This window comes from Homalodisca vitripennis, chromosome 4 (assembly GCF_021130785.1).
Source record: "Homalodisca vitripennis isolate AUS2020 chromosome 4, UT_GWSS_2.1, whole genome shotgun sequence".
Classification (NCBI taxonomy): Eukaryota; Metazoa; Arthropoda; class Insecta; order Hemiptera; family Cicadellidae; genus Homalodisca; species Homalodisca vitripennis.
Window position 1 is genome coordinate 141,274,363 of NC_060210.1, and position 18,334 is coordinate 141,292,696.

An 18,334-nucleotide genomic window follows, 5' to 3' on the forward strand; every position below is an offset into this window, starting at 1 on the left:
TAGTGGGTGACCAGCTTTTCAATTCCTTCTGCATAAAAATTTCTTGCCAGTGATGATAAGCATTTTTAATAATGCCAATCTTACAGCATTTTTCAACTTGTTGTCGTATCCAAAGCACTTGCTGCCGTGCACTTGCTTTGTGTGAAGGAACAAGTCGTAGTCGGATGGTACCAAATTGGTGTTGTACGGTAAATGATTGAACTGCTCCCAACGAAACTGTTGAATCATTTGGATGTCCCAGCAGTATGGGGCCAAGCATTGTCAAGGAGTAACACTTTTTTACTGAGCCAATTCTTCTACTTGCTTTTTACATCAATAAAAAGAACTCTTGAAAAGCACTGAAGTGCCAGTCATATGACATTGAAGGGTGTCACAAATACAATATCAATAGACTTACAGTAGTCATTACTTCATACTAATTAAGTAAACTTTGTCATGTGATAGTAGAAAAATTCATATTAAACTATTTGTTATTGCAGCAAATCTGTCTATTAGGTTTCATGTTCTAAGTAGAGACAATCTCTCAAACACGAGGTACTATGACCTTTTTTTGTTTTTTTACTGAAATACTCTGTTATACTCTGAACTGTGCTGAAGAATGAGTTAACTAAATTTTGGAGGTGTAAAAAAGTAGCAGGTAGGTACAGTTTTTTAGAAAATGACCCAAGGTCCTCATAGCTTTAGGTAACACTGTGTTCTGAACCAGCACTAGGTATTTTGACGATATATCTTTAAAAAGTTTATACGTTTATAACTATTGAACTTTATGTAAAAGTTTTTACATTTATTATAACAATGTTTGTTTTTAAGCTTAAACTTAAAAATGTTTAAAATGAACTCTGTAATAATTATTCATTGGTACAAATTGGTCCCACTTTACTTTTGAAAATGGACTATTTATAATCTGGAGCGTATCATATTGAAAGGCTGCTGTTAAATACAAAGGTTTTTCTTCACCTGACAATCCTACTTCTTGCAATAAAAAATATGACGTCTTCTGAGAAAATCTGTTATATTTTTTATGTTGCACGGCACTCTGAGTACTTTGATAAATAAAAATTTTCATAATAAAGTACTGGTAATGGTTACATGGGTTAAAATTGGGAGCGGATAATCAAAACTTTAAAATTGTGGTATTGTTTGAAAGATCTTCATGAGCACTATAGCCTTCACTAAAACTTATTTATGGGGATGGGGATTTATGGAGATGGTTTAACAAATCTGCATCTCAGTTTTTGTTTTTATGGAATGTTGTGATGAAAAACTAATTGAATTGTTAACTAAAAAAATAATAAACACAAAATACCTAAATGAAGGGCTAACGGAAAGAACAGGCTAAGTCCATTTTTCTCAAATTTTGATTTTTTTTGGCTTATATGTTGGTACTCCTGTTGCGGCATATGTATGTAGCATGTGCTAGTTTGGGAAATATCAAGCTCAGTCCCGAGAAAAAACAACAATTAAACACCAAAGGGAAAGAATAAGCTCAGTCCATCCAGTATTGGAAAGAACAGGCTCAGTCCCATAGTGCTTGTGTCTGCCACTACGCGCACCACCTGACTTCTTTACACTTGAATACTGAATTAATGTGAAATAATGGTGTTATAGAGTGGTGGTTTTCAATGCTTAGTGAGTTTAGTATCTAATTATCATTAATATTACGTGCTATTTTTTTAATAACTATGGAAGGTGACATTCCCTCTGATGGTTCTCCAATGAAGCTTGAAAACTTCGAAGAAAAGGAAAAGGTATGGTAGGATGTCAGAGGTTAAGAAAGAAACTTAACCTATCTTCACATACTATGGGTGAAGATTGCCAATGTACCTTGAAGTGCTTTGAGAAAGTCCCAGAGGCGACTAGAAATAGTATTTTAAAGGAATTTAATTTACTAAAACTCTGTTGACATGCAAAATAGTTACTTGTGTGGCCTAATTTTCAGTCTTGCCCATTCAACGTAGACGGCCTAGAAATGCAGAAAATGCCCGACAAAACAATGCCTCCTACAAATATAGAGTAAGGGTGAATATTAATGGAACTGTTGAGTGATACTGTAATTTGTTGCAAAGCTTTCATTGCTTTTCATGGCATAACTAAAGGCAAAGTTGAGTATTTAGTGTCTAGTTTGAGGTCAAGTGGTCAATCCCCTTTAGATAAACGGGGGGTAAACACGATAATAGGCCTTGGAGGCTTTCAGACGTAACTAGAAATTCCATCAAGGCCCACATTGCATCTTTTCCCAGACGAGGCAGTCACTATGGATTAAAAGACTCAAAGAAAACTTATCTTTCTGAAGAGCTGAATACAACAAAGATGTATAATTTATTTAAAGAAGCATACCCATCAGTTTAAAGTTTCTTACCAGTGTTACAGAGAAAATCTTTTCAAGTGAATTCAACATATCTTTCGGATATCCTCGCACAGACACGTGCAGTACTTGTGATGAATTTTCAGCCAAAGTTAAGGTATTAGAAAATGAAAAAAAACACATAACTGACAAAAATTGTTTGACAAAAATTAATAAAGAAATCGAAACGTTTACATGTTGAAAACCAAGTCCATAAAAGAAAAGCAAGCGCATTTCTATAACAAGAAAAAAGATGCTAAAGAGTTTAGTAAGACTCATGCAGATTATGAAGCTATTGCTTTTGATTTTGGCAAAAACCTGTCTTTGCCCAACATCCCTACTAACGATGTGTACTATAAAAGGCAATTGGTCTGTTTACAACTTCAACGTTCATATATTAGCAAGTAGAAAAAAAGCGTCTTTTTCATCTACCCAGAATGTTCAGGAAAAAAAGGAAGCGATGACGTATGTTCAATGCTTCACAAATTTGTTTACGATGAATTGGACGAAAGAGTAAGGAAACTGGAAGTGTTCTGTTATGGATGTTCAGGACAGAACAAAAATTATACATTGGTACGTTTTTTCCACAATTTAGTTCATACTGAGCGACGCTTTGACTTAATAACTAACAGCAAGTTTTCCAGTGAGAGGACATAGTTACCTTGAGACTGACAAAAACTTAGGGTTAATCAACCAAAAAACTCGTACTGAGCTTCCACATGACTGGATCGAGGTATTTGAAACAGCTCGGACAAATCCGTCACCCTTTATCGTGCACGAAGCCACGATTGATACAATTTCGTCAATGGACTGCACACTTAGCACCGTTTTACAAGAAAAAGTGTCCCTTTGCTACCCGCCCTGTCAGAGAAATTGTATTTGAAATAAATCTCAAGAAGGAAGTTAAGTTCAGAACAAGTTTTAATGGTGCTTTTGAACTTGCATCCATTACCACAATGGATCTGCCACCACATGGAAAAAAATGAGGGAGAATTCAACCTACCAAACTTTTCATATGAAGGTAAGCAATATTATTTCCACTAGACACAATTTTAACTATTATATAAGGTTGTATAACTTAGTTTATTATACTTTCAATACATTTGAATGTCAATTAAAGTAATACTCATTTAGCACCTGGTGGTGTAGCTACCTAATCTACACTGACGTAACCTCCTTATTCAGTTATAACTTATAGTTTTAGGTTAATGACATAAAATACATGTTTTTTGTTGTTCTAGGTCTTCTACCGATTCCATTGGCCAAGTACCAAGATTTGCAAGCCTTGAAAAAAATTCTGTGGCCCACAAGCTCAAGAATACTATGGAAGTTTGCCTCATGAATAATCTGGACATCAAACTAAGATTGCCTAAGTAGAGTTTACCTTGTATCTTTATTTCATTTGAATAAAAACATAAATTTCTATTTATATGTGGCTTTTATTTTACCAGGTTTGGTAAAAAAACTGGGTAAGCCCATGGACTGAAACTTGTTTTTTGCCGTTCTGTTTTGTACTTATGACTTTTAAGTACGAGTTTTGGGAATAAACAATACAATAATGACAGCTTTTGTTAATTTAAAGCAATGTAAAACAACATTTACTAGGCATAATTATTATATTCTTGTAGTTATTACCCATTGGTAAGGTTTTATTTAACATTTAAACATTAAAAATGCTCTCCTGTAAAATTACTCAAAATGGACTTAGCCTGTTCTTTCCGTTAGCCCTTCAAATGGTAAGAAATAAAATCACATGAAATTTTTGTTTCCTTTTAGGACACCAACTATTAAATTCTTTTTACTTTTGTAAACTTGTTCAAATGTAATGGATTTTAAAATAATGAATAATGAATAGCGAATCAATATATTTTAGGACAAAGAAATTTGGAAATCTATTATCTTAATTAATATGGAAGGTGCCTCAATTCAGAGATATGCTGTATCCAGATAGGGGATTATCTATGTGAAAAATGTTAACATCAATGGAACCCTTACAAATATTGATAATCAGATGACATTAGCTATATAATCAAGAGGTGATACATTAGCATATCGACTACTGAAGAGACACATTGGGAAACAATTTACCATCATTGTCCAGTGATTTTCTCCCATGAATTCAAACTTACTCAAATCTCTTTATTGCACATTAAAATTCAATGCTGTTACAAAAGTAACATGAACTGGTACATTATCAATTGTGATAAAAACTCTATAACTGTATTAAACTAAGTTAAAAATGTTTTCTTAAGTTCACAAATTTTGTCTATACTAAAACAGTTCACATGACTGTGATGTTTAAATGCAGGCATAAAAAGATTTAGTGCATCTGTGTGAACTGGGTAACTGTTTTTTAGCATTTTGTATGATATATTGCGAGTTTAGAAATAGAAAGACATGAAGAGATAACATTTTACCAAACAAATTTTAATCAATGAATTTAAATTTTATAAAATGAAGAATTTACTTTAGGATAATCATAATCCTATTAGATAGTGTTGCTACACTTTACACAACAGAAGCTGTAATAAATTGTTTATATTTAAATGTAACGTTGGTCAATAAATGTTGGGATGATATAAATTTACAGTTATCTAGCCTTAAATGGATTTTCGATATTATTATACTTGCATAGAAAGAGAATTAAATTACTGTGATATTGACACACATGTCAAGTTAATGACTTGGTCTATTAAGGAGGGTGGAAGTTTATTATTCTTATGTAGCATTAGGGTATACTATTAGAGTCAGGATGGCAATAATGGGCTACACTGATATGCCTGAGTGAATCATTATTTATTGAAAAGTAAACAAACTTGATTACATTTAGTAATTACAGGATGTTATTTACTGTTGCAAATGGCTAAGCTAAGGAGACTTCTGGCTTTTATATTAGAGCTGAGGGATATCGTGACTTAACCAACGCCAACACCACCAGAACTGACTAACAGTGTAATGATCAAGGACTCTAATTCAAGACTGAGATTTTGGTAATAACTTGACCAAGAGCAAGAACAAGCACAGAGTCAAGACAAAGACTGACTAGCACAAAGCAACTCAAGATGATAGATAATTAAGAGTTTTTACTATCTTTTGGTTATATACTAGGATGGCTCTTTCCCTCTCCAGAGAAGGTGGAGCCTCTCCTCTGTCGTACCCCGGGTACAGTAGTTCTGGGGTTCCCATTGGATAGAGGGCTCAGCCTGTAAAGAGGCCTCCTCTACCCATTATTCAATTTTTCTGGTAATAATTTGGTTCACCGTATGTAACTAATCAGGGCAGAAATGTTTTCTTACAAGAGTATTGTCTTTTTATTAGACAACGGTTTATTAGTGGCAAGATAATATTCCAGATGATAGATTTTGTCAGATTCTTTAAGTGCATAATATTCTCTGAATATGTAATGTTTTTTTATGTAAGAGCTCAAACACCTGTGAACCCCAAATAAATTCTTTTAGGCCTACTTTCATCTACATGCTAGACAGCTATAGGGTCTGAGAAAGAATACTATTTATTACTGATGCTAGCCAAACATATGCTGATCTCTGTCTGCCTTCTCAGACTGACTTAGAATTCAAAGTACAATACTCGCCCCTTCTTAAAGGTGAGAACACATGGTGTTCAATCATATAGGTAAGAAAGTACCTACAGTTTGTTTATGTTGTCAGTTAGGATAGTGTGGAATCACTATCCTGTAGTTAGAGCTCGTTATAACTTGCTCACTCAATAACAATTCTTAAACATTTGGTTCTCACACATCCATTTTATGAATCTAATAATATTCTTTAGCAACTTATTTCTTTTCATAATAAATAGGACCTGTCACATCTCTCGGATTTGATATACTTGTTATTAGTAAGTTATGCTATAACACCTCATAATTACACTTCATACTCAGATGTGCATTGATTGTATATGTAAGAATAAAAGCATCTCATGAATAAATCTGCATAATAATTCACACTTTTTAACTAATGATAAAAATTACATTAATCCCCTTATGAACACTAATTTTTATACTGCAAGTGTGCAACTGGTGTGTAGTTTAGTTACAAATTGCAACTTCCATAATAATATCCCTTAATAAAATTCAATTTCTCCTTATTTTTGTAATTTATTTATTAGATTTGATTTTTTTATGTACTATTATTTATTCACATAACCGAGTTATTTGACCACTAAGCCTAATTAAATTTATTAATCCAATAATAAATGGTTTTCCACGTATGTTTTGTGTGTTACGTGTCTTTTAACTCAACTTTGCAATACAGGAGTGTGTTTATCGCCTCCTTATCCATTTCCGTTTGATATGCCTGTGGTTTTGCCTCTTTGTTGCAAATTGTTCTATTACTATGTCATTATGTGTGGTTTGTAATAGTGTTCATTAGTCAATTTACGCTTTGGCAGAGAATAATACCATCTAACTGTCTTTGGTACCAGGTACAAGTCAATGGTACCTCTGTGATAGTGTAACCATCCCTACGTACACAGAAGTGACCTTATAGAATGAACCATCAGACAGAGGACTTCTGTCATCATTCGTCACTAAGGTAAAACAAAAGAACTTTTTGTATTTCATTCCAACTATGAGTGGAAGAAATCAGAAAATCAGTACTCCCTTCCTTGTGGTAGTATATGATAATATTACTTTAGGTCTCTCAACAAAATGTATAATTTTTAATAGTTAATTGTATACTATTGCCATTTGATTCCGATTTTCTTCCTCAACTTAAAATGGTTTTACTGGTGAGAGAAAACCTTCCCCTAACCAAACTGGAGCTAGTACACAACTAACTGTCATGTAGGATGTTAACCACAATCAACACAGGCAAGTCTACTCCCTATCACCAGTTCTGGAACAATACAATTTCGACCACCTACACCCCCTGACACTCAATTTGCTGAAAACCACATCCTGGTGTTATTTTTTTCTGGCCTAATATCACCAATTTGAGATCTTCTCACAGTTGGTGTAAAATCTCTCCAAAAAATAGTTTTTAGCGCACGTGATACGTCTTGAGCATTGGAATTATGACTAGTCAGTCTATAAATGAAACACTTTGGTTAAAACTTGAAACTATAAAATTTGATAGTGATACAAACTACAAGTACAATGATGTTAAGTGGACTGTGTTGTAATAAAGATAGCTGATGCTATCTGTCCTAAAACCAAGTGTAATGTAGAGAGCTGGTGATCCCTACCCTAGTGAATTCAGACTGATTGGATGAGAATGGATCTTAGCCTGTGTCCTGAGGTGAAATGATTGTTCTTCCCATGAGGCTTGAGGTCCAGCCCTTCACACCCCAAGGTGACCCTACCGTAAACATGGGGTTGGCATCCCTTGGTTTTTGGCAGGGCTTCTTTCTATTCTTGTCTGGGTGTGAATTCTCTGACCCTTACCATACTTTTAGAACAAGCATTTAACACCTCTAGGTGACCCTGTCATAAATTAGCGATGTCACCCATAATATTTATGACTGCATCCATTCTTCTTTTAACAATAAAATGCCTGCATGAGCTTATACTAAGAGATATTTCCATGTAATGTAAATGAACTATAATTAATAAACAAATAAAATGAAAAGACCAAGGCTGGGCCTTAACATTTTCCCTGCCTTGAAATTTTGATTACAAAACTAGTTTTATGATTGTTATAGCTATTGTAATGTACAAATTTGAATCAATATGTGATTACAAATCATCCAAATAATTAACATATGCATTAATTATAACATATAATTATTTCTAAATTAGTTGGACACAAACCATGAATATATAGTCAATTAGTATAATTAAATACCCTCATATTATTTTTGTCACTAAGCTCATGGTTCAATCATTCATACAATTATGTCAACCAATTAAGTGACATTACTACAATAGCCATAGGTAAATACTGTACTTTATGATAATAATAATAATATATGTAATGTTTTAACATAGTGCCTATATTCAAAAGGACTTATGTCTGCCAGGGCATGTGAGAAATAATTATAAAAATGTATACTAATACTACCAAATAATAATACATTGAATTAAGTGTGTAAAAATGATTAAAAATACCATAACACTAAATTAGTGTGATAGTGTGAATAATAATTTGATAAATCTCTGTAGACAAAAATGAATTTAAGATGAACCATCACATATATTAAAACATAAATCCAATGAAGCAGTTATTAATTAACAATGCATACAACAATTAACCTGAATATTACTGTTGCAAATATATCAATAGTATATAATATGTATTCAACAGTTAACGTACTTAGATTACCAATAACTAGTAAAACTCAGCTCTAATGTTGCGTTCAGTACACAATTTTAATTATTAATTATGCTATCACAACTCACTCACTAATAACACCCACATCTCAGGCTCACATTCTAAGGCAGCGCATCTTCTTACAGAGTAAGAATTCAGCCTGCAAGTTCCGTACTGTATACATATATGCTTTCATGCCACAAAGAACAGCATTGTAGGCTCCAAGCAGATGAAGACCTTGTCAGTTATACATGTTTCGAGGATATTTGTGTATACATAAGTTCAAGGAAAGATATAAAATTGCCATGCTTATTCCAAAAAGCGATACAACCATTCTGTACATTGCCGTAAATCAAATTTTAATATTTAATGTTCAAAATTAATATGTTCAATGCCTTTACTTATATTATTTGGTTACCCACTTATTTATTCCATATTTATTTTCCCATTATTTACTTATTTGATGAATGCAAAATTGAATAATTTACAAGCCCTCAAGGTCAATCGGCCACCTACCTTCTTTTGCAATATATTGAAACAGAATAAGCTTTACAATTAAACCTAATTGCATTAACAAATTATGAAAAATATGATCTACACACATGCTTACACAATTATAATTATAAATATTCAGACATTACTCTTGTTAAAGAGTTCAAAAAGCGCAAAAATAAAAATTACCGAATATTACCATAACTACATACAAAAACAACACCTTTTAATGTCATTTTGTATATTAATATTACTCTATACCTTAACTAAAACTGTTTTAACACAAATTGACATATAACCATAAGCTGCAATTCAAACTTTTACACACTGAAGCGTTCTGCGATGTGCTGTTGTCACTGAACATACACCTTATGTCTGCTACTACCAAGGTTGACAACTTGACCTCTTCACCATTGTCTCGTGCTGCTGATTGCTATCCACCATACTCCAGGTTGTTAGTTGCTTTTTCAAGTTCCACGACTTCATCTGGCTTGTCCGTTTGTACTCTGGTCATTTTCAGTGGAGAGGTGTTTCGACCCTCACGTCCACAGAATCTGGTCAGCAGATAGAACAATGTGTACAATCACAGTCACTGACACACCCCCACAACCAACAGGATCAGTGCAATCAGTATGAGCACTGATTTAAACCTTGCAAAAGTGTCCTTTTTACTAAGTTTCAGTTTCACACTTTAAAGTTCAATGTTATTTAGAACCTTAGGTAAATTGGCAAAACTGTCCCCTGTTGATGAAGTATAATTTATAATCTGTTGCAATGTTACTAAGTCTGCACTCAAACTAGATTAATTATGATAACGTTCTATGAACTTCTCCTTTAATGATACTAAAGAAAGTATCTTCGGTATAAATGAAATGTCCGTATTGCATGGAACTTCTGTAGTACGGAAACAACACTACTTTACTTGATAACAGTTTGATATGTCTGATGAAATACCAGCACCAGAGATTTTTGAATAGTTGAATTGCTCAGTTCATTAACTCAGTCCAACGTAATGAGTAACTCGTTTGGCACAGACTAAACCCAAAAACTTTCATTCAGCACATGGTGAAACTCCTCTCGCTATAGTTGGATAGGGAAGATCGATCACACACCGCCAGCTGTTCCTTGGTGCAACTCTTAAAGTCTCTCTCAGTCAGGGTTGCATATATCTGCTGGTTATTGGTCACCGCCAAGTAACCACTCACACCCTCAAGACTCAATGTACGTATCAATAGTCTCCATATGTACAGGATATGTAACATTTTGTACAACACAAAAGACGGTCAACTGATTGGATATGAACTTGGAAAATTATTCTTATACTGTCACTATACACAATTATGTAACATTTAAAATATTTGGAATAGAATAGATGTACCATGCTGATATCTATAGGTGCTAAAAGTGCATAATCTTCAGGTAAGCTATGTGCTAACTCCATCAATAACTAAGTTAATTTGAAAGGCGATATTAGTACTGAACTAATGTGTCCTTGTGATGTCTCTTCTCTTCCTGGCAATATATATTCTTTTGGAAGTTTAATCAAATCCGAATGAATATTTTTAATAATAAACTCCATTCTTCCACTTCTGGGTACAATGTATTTTGATACCCAATGATTTGTTTAAGTCCATAATGCATTCCCAATTTCACACGTGAATTTGGTAATCTTATCAAAACTAGTATACATTACTTTAGCAATGGTTTGAACATCACTGTGTGTGATCCTCAAACCAGCTTGTAAATATTTCACATATGTTAACGGTTTTTTGTTTATATGAACTATATCTTGGCTAAGATACCAATTCATCTATTTAAATCATTAAAATCATCTACATCTAGTGTTCCAAACAAATATTTTAACCTAGTTCCTATAGAATCAATTAATCCTCTCTCTTTAAGAGATCCGGTATCTGCGGTACTGAAAGACTCCCCAAATTCCATAAGAACATTAATTTGATCCAACATGGCTCTTAATTGAGCTATTCTCTGTCTCATTCGAAAAATTTCATCCTGTGGTATTTCTATTTTACACTTCAAGGAATTCATATCTAGATCATGAACAAGCCTTGAGAGAGATATGACCAAACCATTATACGACCCTATGTCTAACCAGGTAGCTACTGTCCAGAAATCTCCTAAAATTGTTATTTCTTTCTCTTTGATAAACAGAAAACCTGTAGGCAGCAGACTACAATGTTTCTGCTTGCTCTCCAACACACAACCCCCATATGCACTCCAGCTCTTCTGGCAAACCTTGCAAGTTAGAAATATTCTCCATCAACACAATGTCACGTAAGGAATATTAATGCTAATGTTAGTAGTAACTCACTTAAAGTTAGCTACTTTTACGTTATCACCCATATAATCACATATTTTTTGATAACTCATTACACTTTAATTGTGTTTTAGAGTTGTACTACCATTCATAACTGAATTAATATAAATAATAAATAATTAGTATTATAAATAAATAATTCATTAATACACAATCGGAAAGTAGTAGTACTCAGAATTTGTTGCATCCGTGACACCTAGTTCATTTCATTTAGCTCAAGCGGAGTGTTTTAAATATACATTATGCGAAAGATTGTAGGATCCGGACACAAAATTATGGAGCGTTAAATTCCAGAGGTCCATAAATTTAAGCCACTCTGCTGAGGGACCTGTAATACACAAGGAATCTTTTGCACCTAGCGTTTATTTGGTGGACTACTGACAGTCTTAAATCTAGTTAAAACTTAGAGACCGTACTTGTACAGGTAGCAATTTACGTTAGTTACAAATTGAGCAGCCTTAAAATAGATTTTCTCTTTGAGAGATCCATCTTCGAGATTATGTCTTTGGGGCTTATTATCATCCCAGTTTGATTACGAAGCTGTACACAGGAAGGATGTCAGAATACACAAGCACATATCTTATCGTATTGCCTCTTTTTAGTTTTCAGGAAATATAGACCTAGGCATCTCACTGTGCTCTCTGAAGATTTATATAATGGTATTGATCAGCTAGCTTTCCCACCAACCTCTCAATACAAGCTTTCTTCATAGCTTCATATTCAAGTAAAGAAAACCCATTCGCAACTACCTTAGAAAAATCAAATTGGGTTGTGATAAAGATCTCTCCAAGTCCTTTCACCGTCAAACGAACATTGGTCACCTTTATCCTTTGGTCCATATTAACCCAACAACACAGTAGGGTCAATCTGCACAAAAAACTGATGCACCGAAGCACCCGTTCCAACTATTTTAAAAATATCAACTAAAGTAGCTGGACCCGTGTCCACAAATCTTCCAGTTTCTAGAATGCGTAAACAATCTAACAATTCCTGCGTTTGTTGCGCAATCTGACACCACCTCCCGATTTACTCACTGTGCTGCCTCCAAATATTTTAATCATTCACGAACAATTAATACACTTTATATCATGCCCCAACGAATCCAAAACAATCATTAGTAAAATTACCAATCCTACTATATTAGCTAACAACACTACCTAGAACAATTCCCTAGAAAAAACGAACAAACATGGATACCACCAATTGAATTCAATCAATCAATCAATCATCTTTATTCATATTTGCACAGTAAATACAAGAATAGTGTCATATTTTATCTTATTTCTATATATTATTATTTTTTCTTAGTAGTACACTATTACTACAATACAGAATTTTAAACAATTTAAAGACAGAACAATGCAGTTACACACTCAATTATACTTAATATATAATTCAAATACTCGATTACTACTTCCAATACTTTAACAATTTTCACTAGGCCCAGTAGTATAATTAAAACCCCCGTTTATTCGCCTCTCTATTATCCTAGTTATTAACGACCCTAATGTGATTCAAACCCTTCCAGTAATAAACCCGACTCTACAATAGGCAGGCAACACGTTGGATTATTTTGGCACGTCATGAATTACCTCACTACGTTCAACAGAATCATTTGACACCGTCGCGAATCTCAGTTTTGGAATCGTGGGTGGTGTACAATTTAGGTGCGGCAGAGAGCTTTCCTACTTGCTCCGTTACCGAATCTATGAGGTTATAAAATGCTGTTACAATTGCTGAACGAGCACGTAATTTCGTGAATATTTGTGCCTTCAATGTTTAGGCTATACCGCCTTACTATCTACCAACTGGTCTGTCTCATCTCTATTCATAAATTTATCATTTTACCTCTTCGCACTCTGACTACCCAGATTGATTATCAATAGATTTCAGGTAGTCGTAAAACAAATCACTATCTACGTGATCATTTAAATAAAATTTACTAAATTTTCATTAATGTATTTAGTATTTCCATTTATCGAATTGGTCTCAAAAACAGAAAATAGCACTGAATACCACTTCACTGTGACATGTACTTTTAACTTACGGACATAAAGGGCATACTAAATTAACTTTAAAAGGTTTCATATAAGTGATCCCTGAGATGCCATCCACAACCCATGAAAACGATAAAATACTACTTCCTTTTTCGCTCTGCATTTACAATAAACTTAATAAAACGCTCATGAAACGTTTTCTAGGAATTCTCAGTACTTCTACAAGCCAAGTACAAATTTCTAATTACTCAACGACAACCTTTCCCTCAATCTCGCCTCAAAGACTTGTTCCATATCCATAAAAATAACTATAAATAACAATTGAATCAATATCTATAAACCAAAATTGCTTCAAACTTTTCCCTAATATCTACAAAACGCAATGAATCTTGAGGGTCCCGACAAATTTGATTCAAAATTAACCTCAACCAGACATGTCTGTTAAACCCAAGTGGTAAGAACCTGTGAGAAAATAACTTATATCGATTAACGGAGTTCAGTACCTCCTCTAACAGGATATCGTAATCATCCTCACTTATTTCGCAATACAAAAATAATAAAACTTTCGCAATGGATACCTCTAACAATTCTAATAAATGGTTAAAATAAAATCTATTCTTAAAATATATATATAATCACTACCACTAGCCATTAATACATATGAATTAACACTCTTACTTAACTTCAGCATGATACATTTACTCTACGAGTATATACGATTCACTCCTCAAACTTCTACTTCTGACACAAATTGTTATGTAGCATTAGTGCATACTATCTAGAGTTAGAATGGCAATAATGGGTTTAATCGATATGCTTGAGCGAATAATTATTTATTGAAAAGCAAGCAAACTTGAATACATTTAGCAATGACTGGACATTATTTATTTTTACAGATGGCAAAGCTAAGGAGACTATTGGATATATAATAGAGCTGAGGGATAACGTGACTTACTCAACGCCAACACCACTAGATCTAACAGTGTGATCAAAAACTCTACTTCAAGACTACGAGACTTGGGCGATAACTTGACCAAGCGCAAGAGCAAGCACAGAGCAAAGACCTAGACTAAACTGACTAGCACAAGGCAACTCAAGAGGACAATAAGAGCTTTTTTTACCATAATTTTATCAAATACTAGAGTGGTGCCTTCCCTTTCCAGAGGAGGCGGAGCCTCCCCTACCGTCGTACACTTCAGGTAGTTTTGGGTCTCTCATTGGATAGAGTGCTCAGCCCGCGAGAGACCTCCTTCACCATTATTCTGGTTTTCTGATAACAACTCAGGACGGAATTGGTTTTCCACAAGAGTATTGGTTTTTATTAGATAGCGATTTATTAGTGGCAAGCCGATATCCCGGATGATGGTTTTTTTGTCAGATCATAAGATAATAGATATAGATATCTGCATTCATAAACATGTGTTACGTTTGAGGAAGGATACATTTTATTACCGATGTACAGAATTCAAAGTAATATATAACAGTATGTCGAATTTTTAAGACATTTGTTTATTTCATTTAGAGAAAAAAACGAAAGAAAGTTTTGGATAATTATTTAATGGAGTTAGTAAAAGAAAGACATCATTCCAGAAAGGAAAGAGATTCTAAAATTAAAAGATACGGAAGTTACATGATAATTTTAGGAATCGAGTAAATACCACTGAAATAAATGAAAAGTCAGTACTATAAATAAATATTTAAAAATCAATAGAACACTAGAAAAGTTTGGAAATATGTTAAATATTAATTAGTAGGAAGGAAAAAGAAGAGAACAAGATTAAGTGCGTAAATCTGTAATGGTATTGCTACCATTTGGTAACTTTTAACTAAACAATATTTTGTCAAGTCACTTTAATAACCTTTTATTTTTATCTTCTAAACATAAAAGATATAGGAAAGTACATACTAGTTTTACAATTTGAGTAAATACTCATAAAAAAGCCTAATATTCAGTACTACAAAGAAAATGCTAAACAGTTACTAGAGAGGAAAAAAGTAGAATATAAGATTATGAAGGGATTAAATTTGCAATAGCAGTGCTGCCATTTGGTCACTTTTTCTAAGAGATTCTTTTTGCTGTCATCGTTTAGTCACTTTTATTGCCTCGAATAATAAAAAGAAAACTTTTGGAAGTTAATTGAATCTTAGAGATTTTTTATAATTAATTTGTTGAAATTCACTTAAAAGTCACTTTAAACTCTGTATTTCTCTGTTCTGGTATTTTTATTGCATTTTGTGTGTAAGAAGTATTTTGTACTGGTCTCGAATATTTAGTTAGATGAGCAGTTTATAATATATTTTTGTGTTTTTAATATTCGTGGTTATAGATATCCTCTTAGTGGTTATAGATATTCACTAAGAGTGATCTTGTGAAACAAATTAACTGGACAAATCTGCAACGAAATACACTACTCTAATCGGTATTTTACACATTTTATTACCAAATTTATAACGTTTTTGTGTGATTTGTTGTGAACTTCATTACAATAAATGCCCAATAAAGTGAAATGAAGACTCTCTAGTGAGTGCCCAATAAAGTGCTCTAGTGTGTGACTTGACAACGTGTTCGGTAGTGTGCAAAACCAGCGATGAATTAACAAACAATGGATTAATTCATGGTCCAATTCAGCACAAGTTATACACAATTCAATCATAGTTGATAATGCAGTTTCTTCCAGTTGACAGATCAAAGCAGGGATGTTAGAAGTTTGATGGTGGTAGCTTGCAGATGTTTACTACTTGTCACTAACTTGTCGAGTGCGCAGATTACATTCACCACATCTGTATAATGCCATTAACAACTTGACGCCTGTCAATTTATCAATAACTATCCTCTATCAGTCTATCTTTGTATAAACGTCCAAAGTTATAATTGAACTAGATTACATATTGAGTGATGTCAATCCAGCAATCTGTTGATAACACATTATTGTATAAACCTTTCAGGCTCAGTAAAGATATTCGCTGGGCAGAACCGAGTTTCAGCGTTTTAAATTAATAATAAGGCTGTAATAATATAGTAATAAGTAAAGATTTGTACATGCCATGTTCAATGCTTATAAAATAAGTGAAAGAGTGAAAATATTTTAAATTTAATTGTAATTCTATGTTTATGTGACTTGGACCAAACAGTTAACTATTACTGTATTCTGACTTCCCTATCTTGCAGAGATGAAAGAAGGGTGCAAAAATTATGTTTTACACCAATTTGACTAAACCATACGCTGATTGTATTTTCTAATAACTTTGTCAAAAATTAATCGTTAAACCAGATGCGGTATATCAGATAATTAAGAGCAATTTCTCAATTTTAACTCTTTGAAAAAAAAAGAAATGATGAACAAAAAGTATTATAAAACCTGAGAGTATTATTCTGAATTACCTTTTGTACTTCTATCTAGGTTGTAGATGTTAGTTTAAATGATTGTATCGGAGGGGTGTGTAGGAGATCTGGTCCGCATCCATCCTGTCAGTTGGTATTAAATTGTTTTGTTGAATTGTAATGTCTGCTATTTGGCAGAAATAGGTGTTGAGGTTTTCAACTACACCCACAGGGTTGTCTATAGCTATGATGTTAATGTTAAGCTTAGAACATGTTTGACTACTCTTATTGCTAAGTCTCTCACTGTTTATAACACTCCATAGTGCTTTTGCCGTGTTGTCAGAGTTTTGTATATATTGAAGGTTAACTTGCTGACGCAGCAATTTTAGACTTTGATGTGGTGGCTTACTGCCAACTCTGGTTTTGCTTTTCCTCTTTGGACAAGCGATGTTTAGGGCAATGGATAGTATCTCGTTGAAGTTGTTGTAGACTGTTTCTGCGTCTTCAGCGTTGTTGACACTATCCCAGTTCTTAATGGATAGTAAAGATTTGAGATTTTCCAGATTTTGTTTGCCTAGTTTGCGATTAAGACTGAAAGATGTATTTTTGTCATAACTAAAGTCAACACTACAAAGCTGGGCTGTATGATTAGAGAGATCAGTTTGTAAGATGGTTGCAGCAGCTTTTTCTTCTGAGATACTAGTACATATGCAGTCTATAGAGGTGTTTGTTTCAGCCGTGACATGAGTTGCAGGGAGGGCGAGTCTTCTCATATTTCTGAGATACTAGTACATATGCAGTTTATAGAGGTGTTTGTTTCAGCCGTGACATGGGTTGCAGGGAGGGCGAGTCTTCTCATATTTTGCATGGTCAGTTCATTATTAAACATTACACTGTCAGAATTGTTAATTCTAAGACTGTCAAATATTTATGTCACCCATTAGTAAGAACAATTTTTTGTGTGCTTGGTTATGGTCTTGAATGTTAGATAAGACGTCCAGGCTATTTCTCATGTTTCCTCCCGGAGGTCGGTATGTTCCTAAAACATAAATTTGCTTCCCACTTAGCGTGATGCGTAACATTGCTGCATCAAAGAGGAGTTCCTCACAGAAGTTATTTATTTCAATAGCCTCTGTGTTACTTGTACGATTGTCTTTACAGTAAATGGCTGGACCTCCTTTATATATATATGCTATGTTCTGCTAAATTCAGATATGAGAGTATAACCATGTAATTTTAAATTAAGGATTTCATTTGGGCAAAAATCATGCTCATTTAGGACTACAATGCTGGGAGATGTCTCATGAAGCAGATGGTTGAGTCTATTTGCTTTGCTAGAGAGTCCTCTTTATGCTAAATGGTCGACTATAACAAGGTACATTCAATAAGACAGTGTGAAGCAATGGGGCCAAGATTACGGTTAGCCAGCGGACCCGTTGCGAGGCTGTGTCGTCTGCGAGAAGGCTACACACACTGATGACTGATGTTTGTTCTATGAGCCGGGACCTGCCAGTTTGCGCTACATGTGAAGTGTAGTCACAGTAGAGCATCTTCTTGTTGACCATTCTCGCTACT

General features: G+C 33.9%; 1 long non-coding RNA gene across 1 annotated transcript; it reads left to right on the top strand.

Moving 5' to 3' along the window:
* Positions 1-4,751: 4,751 nt before the first annotated feature.
* LOC124360249 lies at positions 4,752-16,800 on the top strand. The gene is made up of 2 exons (XR_006922225.1): positions 4,752-6,894; positions 14,334-16,800. It is a non-coding gene; the product is annotated as an uncharacterized LOC124360249 (long non-coding RNA).
* The last annotated feature ends 1,534 nt before the right edge of the window (positions 16,801-18,334 follow it).